Genomic DNA, 6846 nt, shown 5'->3' on the forward strand with positions numbered 1-6846 from the left:
TAACAAACGTAAAGATGGAGAATTTATCAGTCAATTGTCACAACTCTTGATGCTGCAGAACCTGGCAAATCTGAATATTTTTAAAAGCATCATTGGTAGTTTTAGGCGCTATTAAGTGTCAATGATAGGGCAATGCTGCTGGGTGCTTAAAACACTTATCACAGAATGTGTATCTTGCTCCCGATCTAGTGGAGGGGGAAACGGCAGTGCCTCTGTAATTAATCTTTTTATTGACACTAGATCTTTATCTAAGAAAAGTTTAATATCTGAAAGGAGTTGACAATGACCATGATATGCTGATATATGGAATTTAAAATGCTTTTCAGCTATTTGAATCAAGAATAAGACGTGTCTACATTGTTAAGAAGAATCTCTGTCAGATAATGTTACAATTTAATATCAAGCATTAAACAAAAAAAATCTGCTGCTCAATATCATCACTTAAAAAGCACTGCAAAAGGACTTATGACAAAGAAAGTATCCATAAATAGACATTCACAAGACAAATATGTATTAATGAACCATTTATATACATAAAACATTTTGGTAATTGCTAATATCATTAATGCCATGAACCTTAATACAAAATTTGACTGAGGCAATTGCGTTTCTCAGTTACAATCCTACGTGCCATGTCCTCTTGCTTGCTAACCGTTGCGTAATGCAACCTTCATGAAAACTTATGAGCACACATACAGTCACTTTTTGTCCCACTTCGAAGTCTTCTAGATTCTAGAAATTGGGCACATCTTAATATCTTCCATTTTCTCAATCATAGTTAACTTGTTGCCATACATTCATCAGAGGATTTCTTTACAGTACAATTGTGTCATGTGAGACCCATATAATCAGTACGAATAATAACAAGGAGGTACCTCTACTTTTGGACAAAATTAGTCTAATAAGAAAGTCTAGGGATAATAGGTCGCTAATCCCTCACAGATGCATCTTGATCAGTTAACCCAATAATGAATTTTGGTCTATGTCCAGTGAGAGGCAAAATGAAGGTGGTCAAGAAGATTCCTCATCTTTTAGTACCAAGTCCAATCACCAAACCACTATACTACTACTTAACAACTCTTCACTTTCCATATGCTCAGAGAACATACAGTCCTCATGTTAGCATTCATAACAAACATCCACCACATTGATTCAAGCTGCTTTGTGGCGGTGGTAGGTATCAACTTACATTTATAAATATGGTTTCATTGGAGCTCTCCTATGATCACATAGAACTAGAAGGGTTTGAATTTGAGATTTGCAGGAAACGGGTTCAGTTTCCTCCAGCATCTCATCTTCAATGGCTTTACGACATCCACATTTAGAACTCTGGCTAAGGTTAATATTGGGCTTTGAATGTGAGGATTGGAGGCAATCAAATATAATTGCATTTTAACTCTTGGAGCATGCAATTTTGTCTGGTTTCCTCCAATATCTCACCTTCAACTGCTCAACTATTTGCATAATCAAGAATATAAATTGTGTGTGGTGGTATTGAATGTGAGAATTGGTGGAAACTGAACTTGTATGTCTGCTAATATTGGTATTATATGATATGGGTTCAATTTCCTCCGATATCTCACCTTCAGTTGCTCCCTCTATGTTAGTTTTGGGCTAGCTGATGATTTTTCTTTGTTGTGTACTTCATTCAATAAGGTAAGAATTTTTTACGCTCTCAAAGTTGTTTAGTGGCAAAAGTAATTTAATGAAATTTATACTTTATCGTCAAGAGTTTCTGTGCATTCTTTATTCTGTTGTTTGAACAAAATGAGACAGACCATAAAGCTAGCTACCATATCAATAATAACCACAAAAAATCCATAGTAAAAAAACCAACAAACATATTCAAAAGCTGGCCCTGAAAATTCATTATATTTAGTTCATGTAATGCCCCCAAAAAGAATGAATAAACTTTACTTTTACTATAAGAATTTTATGTTTATTGGTTAAATCTTCTATGTTTCTGATCAAGACTGAACTACATATAGGGCCTGTTTGGTTACTTTTTTTTAAAAATGTGCAGTAACTACAGTATTTCGGAATTGAGTGGTCCAGCTGCTGTGCTGACAACTACAGTAACGCGATCCCAATTCCTTGCTTTTTGCTGGGAATTGCTGAGGGTCTGTCAACTAGACTACATTATTGCCAACTTAGCTACAGTACCATGCACATTTTAACAAACCAAGCATAGAGTTGCTTGTAATACTGTAGCACCTGGCACCTACAATATTACAACCCGGCTCCATAAACTGTCAATTATGTTTGTGTTAAGGGACTCCAATAAGAGAATCCTGGATGGTAAGCTGATATATTGGCTGTTGTTTGTCCATGTTGAACGATGCCATTTAATTTGTTTTCTTTCGTCGAGATTAACTTAGTAAGAGAAACTCATATTTTTTTTTTTGTTGGCTTGTTTTTGTTGAATTATCCATTAAAATCCTTGAGAATGTACAAGACATGTACTTACCATAAATAGCCATTAACAAGAAGCAATTAATACACCAAAACAATACGCTCAATTGCTAATATTATTACTAATATTATTAATGTCATTAAACATTGCACAAAAATTTGACTAAGACATTACCTTTCTCAGTTACAATCCTATGAGCTACTCGCAGATTCTAGTAGGAACTTACACCTACAGCATGGATAATCTATTACTTGCTAACCATTGCATGATGCAACATTGATGTAACTTACGAGTATACTCACTAATTGTCACCATTTCACCCAATGTGAAGCTTTCTAGACAAATTGGGCACATCTCAATATCTTCCATCTTCTCAATCTCAATCGTCTTTAGTTGCTGTCTGGGATCGAATGCAAAATACGGATGTCCCTCGTCATCCTCAACCTCTGGTTGTTGGTTCGATACACGTTGATGGCGTGTAACTTTCTTCAAGATCTTCATCAGAAGGAAGAATGTATTTGCGAAATTCTTCATCAGAATGTAGTACATATTCGTCGAATTCCTCATCAGATGATAAACTGTACTCATCGTCAGACGAGAAATAACCAGTGTCTGATGAGAAATATTCATCGTCCATGGTGATGTTTGATTGATGGCCTATTCTCTTTTCTTTCTCTTGTGCTTGAGGTTTCAATATAACCCTAGCAAGTTATTTAGCGAAAGCCACTTACAGTTTGTGTGTGTGTGTTTTACCTGATTGTGTCAAATTTCTAATCCTAATCATGTTTGGGTCATGATCAGATAACAATATCTTCCATTTAAACTGATTGGTGTTGATTAAGCAATTTGTCTGATTTTGAATTCAATTAGGAAAGTACTGAGTTGAACTCTAGAAGTATTTAGACATCTAGAAATATAAGGACATGTGCGTACTGAGCAAAGATGGGTAACAAAACTGAACAGAACAGGGGAACAAAAAGAGAGAATAAACTTAAAGGATAAGCCACTCCTGTAGTCATGTATATAACCCCCAGTGAGTACAACGAAACTGATTGGGTGTCAATTATGTAAATCTTATTTTGATCTCAATATGCAAAATGGTTTATTAAACCTTAGAAATATTTAGAATTCTAAAAAAGGAAACAAGCTCAAACAGAAAAGAAAAATAGAAACACATACTAGAAATAGGTAGTCATAGTCCACATTTCTTGATGCTGAGGATACGAAGCTCTTAAATAAGATAATCGAGTAAACATTTGATGCAAGCTTCACATAATATTTTACAATTTAAATTCAATAACAAAAGATTCCAAGTTATTTAGAATGCAGAACTAAGTTTATTAGCACCTTTTCTTGAAGAAAACACCCAATGGTATTGGCCTATAGCATTGATGATACACTATATGGATGTTTATTTTTTGATTACAGAACTTAAGATATTTTATTCATTGATTCAAGAATTGGGGTCTCTTTGATGCACCACCTCTACACACCAGTACTGGTTCATGTCAAGTACTATTGCTAAAATCAAAGAAATAATCAAAACATTTCTTTAGATTATAATGGTGTTATGTGTCACTCATGCATGTAATCAGTAAAGATAACAAAGATATGATTCTGTATTTAGAATCAAGGAGTCAAAATGCCAATGAAATAGTTTCAGGAATAATAGGCAGCTAACCCCTCACAGTATAAGGATGCATCTTGATCAATTAACCCTTAATAAATTTTTTTATACCCTAATAGGGGAAGGCATGATCAACAGAGAAATTTAAAAAAAGACTATTTTTTTAAAAATAATTAGCAAAATCGACACCTTTTATGAAATATTAGCAAAATCGACGTTTTTTTGGCTACATCATCACGACTGGCCAAAAAGAGGTCGATTTTGCGAAATATGATCTTTAAAATACAGGAGACTACTAATCTCGTATATTCTAAAAGAATAAGAAGAACTCATAATTAGTGAACGCTAATTACACGGGACTAGTACTCCCGTGTATTTTAATGATCATATTTTGCAAAATCGATATTTTTTGCCAGCCGTGATGACGTGGCCAAAAACAGGTCGACTTTGCCAATTCTTTTTTTCCACAGAAGGGTCGATTTTCCTAATTATTTTTGAAAAAAGATATTTTTAAAACATTTGCCCCATGATCAGGTTAAGATGGTCAAGGAGACCCCTCATCTTTTAGTACAAAGTCCTATATAAACAAACCTTTGAACTAGTAATAATTAACGACTCCTCTTCTCTCTCTTTCCAGATGTTCAGAGAGCACACAATTCTCATGTTAGCATTCACAGCAAACATCAAACACTCACTGTTTCAAACTGATCTGTATGGTACTATGTAATACATCTATAAATTTCCCTTCATTATTGCTCTCCATTGATCACTGAGAACTTAGAGGTTTTGAATGTGAGGAAGAGAGGAAACTGAACCTGATTACAAATTGTACATGGGTTCTGCCTCCTCCTCTCCTCTTCAATGATATTACAACATCCACATGTAGAACTCTGGCCAAGGTATATGTTAGGCTTTGAATGTGAGGATTGGAGGCAATCAAGTATCAATGCATTTGAACTCTTGAAACATGCAATTTTGTTTGATTTCCTCCAATATCTCACTTTCAACTGCTCAATTGTTCCATTATCAAGAACTCATATTATGCGCGATGGTATTGAATGTGAGAATTGGGGGAAAGTGAAGCTATGCATGTCTGCTAATTTTGGCAGTATATGTACACATACGAATTCAATTTCCTGCTCCCTCTTTTTTAGTTTTGTGCTAGATGGTACACAGTAGAATTGTTTATGATACCAAAATTGTTTAATTAGTGGAAAAAATATTTTCATGAGAAACTTTTGCTTATTATGTAACGACAAATTCTGTGAATTCCTTCTGTTGTTTATTAAACAAAATATTAGATAGACCATACAGGCCAGTACCATATCAACAATAAAAACTGAAAATCACAAAACCAATAAATACATTCAAAACATGTCCCTCAAATTTTACTAAAGTTTGCAATTGAGATTTTATGTTTATTGTATATATCATCTATTTTTCTGATCAAGCAGAGTACTTAGAATTCTTGTTTTTCTATTTGTTCTAGACTAATTTACTTAAAAAAAACTAATAAGCTTTTGTTTTCTTTTTGTTTGCTGATTTGTTTTGATTGAACTCTTTGTTAAGAACGTACAGCATGGGCATGTTTTCTCGCTTACTAACCAGTGCTCGACGCAACCTTAACGAAACTTATCAGCGCGCTGACAAATTTCCACTTTTTCTTCCAGTTGGAAGTCATCTTGTCAAATTGGACACATCTCATTATCTTCTATTTTTCTTAATCTCAGTTGTCTTTAGTTGCTGTAGAGGGTCAGATAAAAAAAAAAAAATAAAGAGGTCCCTTGTCATCCTGAACCTCTGGTTGTTGGTTTGGTGCAGGTGTGATTACTTGTAACTTTCTTCAAGATTTTCGTCTGAAGGAAGAACGAAAAATTCGTCATCAGAAGGAAGAACATATTCCCCGATCTCATCATCTGATGCCTAGCTATATATACTCATCGTGACGCGAGAAGTAACTGGCAGGAGTTAAGAAAGTATTGCCATCCAAGCTATAGTCAACGAGAAATAATTAATATTCGATCAATGAGAAAGTATTGTCGTTCATGGAAGCGATCGATTGGACGCTTCTCTTCTTTTGTTTTATTTTCTCTTGTGTTGTTTTCATTCCGAAACAAATACGAAATTTTCCATCTTTGTTACTTCATTTTGTAGTATTTAGTGTAGATGATTTCAGTCTGCAATGACACCTTACATACCAAAACATCATGATCAGATTTTTCCATACAGAAGTCAACAGTTTTTGTCTGCATAATGCAATACGGGCCGAGTTGAGGTATTTTGTGACGGATTTTTACCTTCTCATGTTCAAACGGAGTTATGTTTCCGTTATATATATATGTATGTTCAACATCTATATATAAGACAATAAGGATCTAGATGATTTCGTTACAGTACACTGGCGTCGTGTGACACCCATATAATAACTGCAAAATGCTAATTAAAAAAAAAAGTTCTAGGGATAACAGGCACCAAATCACTCATAGTACAGAGAGTGATCATCATCTATTAACTCATAATTAATGTATTTTTGGTTCATATCTCAATAGCTGGAAGAGGCATGCATCAATTTAAGGTGGTTGAGGAGATCCCTCAAAACTTTTGCTACCAACTTCAATCACCGAACCACTGAACAAATAATCAACTCCTCTCTTTTCCAGATGCTCGGAGAGCCAACACAATTCTCATACGTCAGCATTCACAACAAACATCAAACACAAGTTGTTTCAAACTGCTTTGTATATACAGTACTATACGTCAAATGCAACAGTAAATATCCCTTCATAGGAGGAGCTCTCCATCGATC

General features: G+C 34.6%; 1 protein-coding gene across 1 annotated transcript in view; it reads left to right on the top strand.

The window, feature by feature from the left end:
- The window catches only part of LOC109839417 (pentatricopeptide repeat-containing protein At3g22150, chloroplastic-like), a 10165-nt gene extending 3979 nt beyond the window's left edge, over window positions 1-6186 (top strand). Inside the window, 1 exon segment of the mRNA XM_020407841.1 lies at window positions 5862-6186. The gene's annotated coding sequence lies outside the window, so the exon portion shown is untranslated.

The sequence above is a fragment of the Asparagus officinalis genome, chromosome 4 (genome assembly GCF_001876935.1).
Source record: "Asparagus officinalis chromosome 4, Aspof.V1, whole genome shotgun sequence".
Classification (NCBI taxonomy): domain Eukaryota; kingdom Viridiplantae; phylum Streptophyta; class Magnoliopsida; order Asparagales; family Asparagaceae; genus Asparagus; species Asparagus officinalis.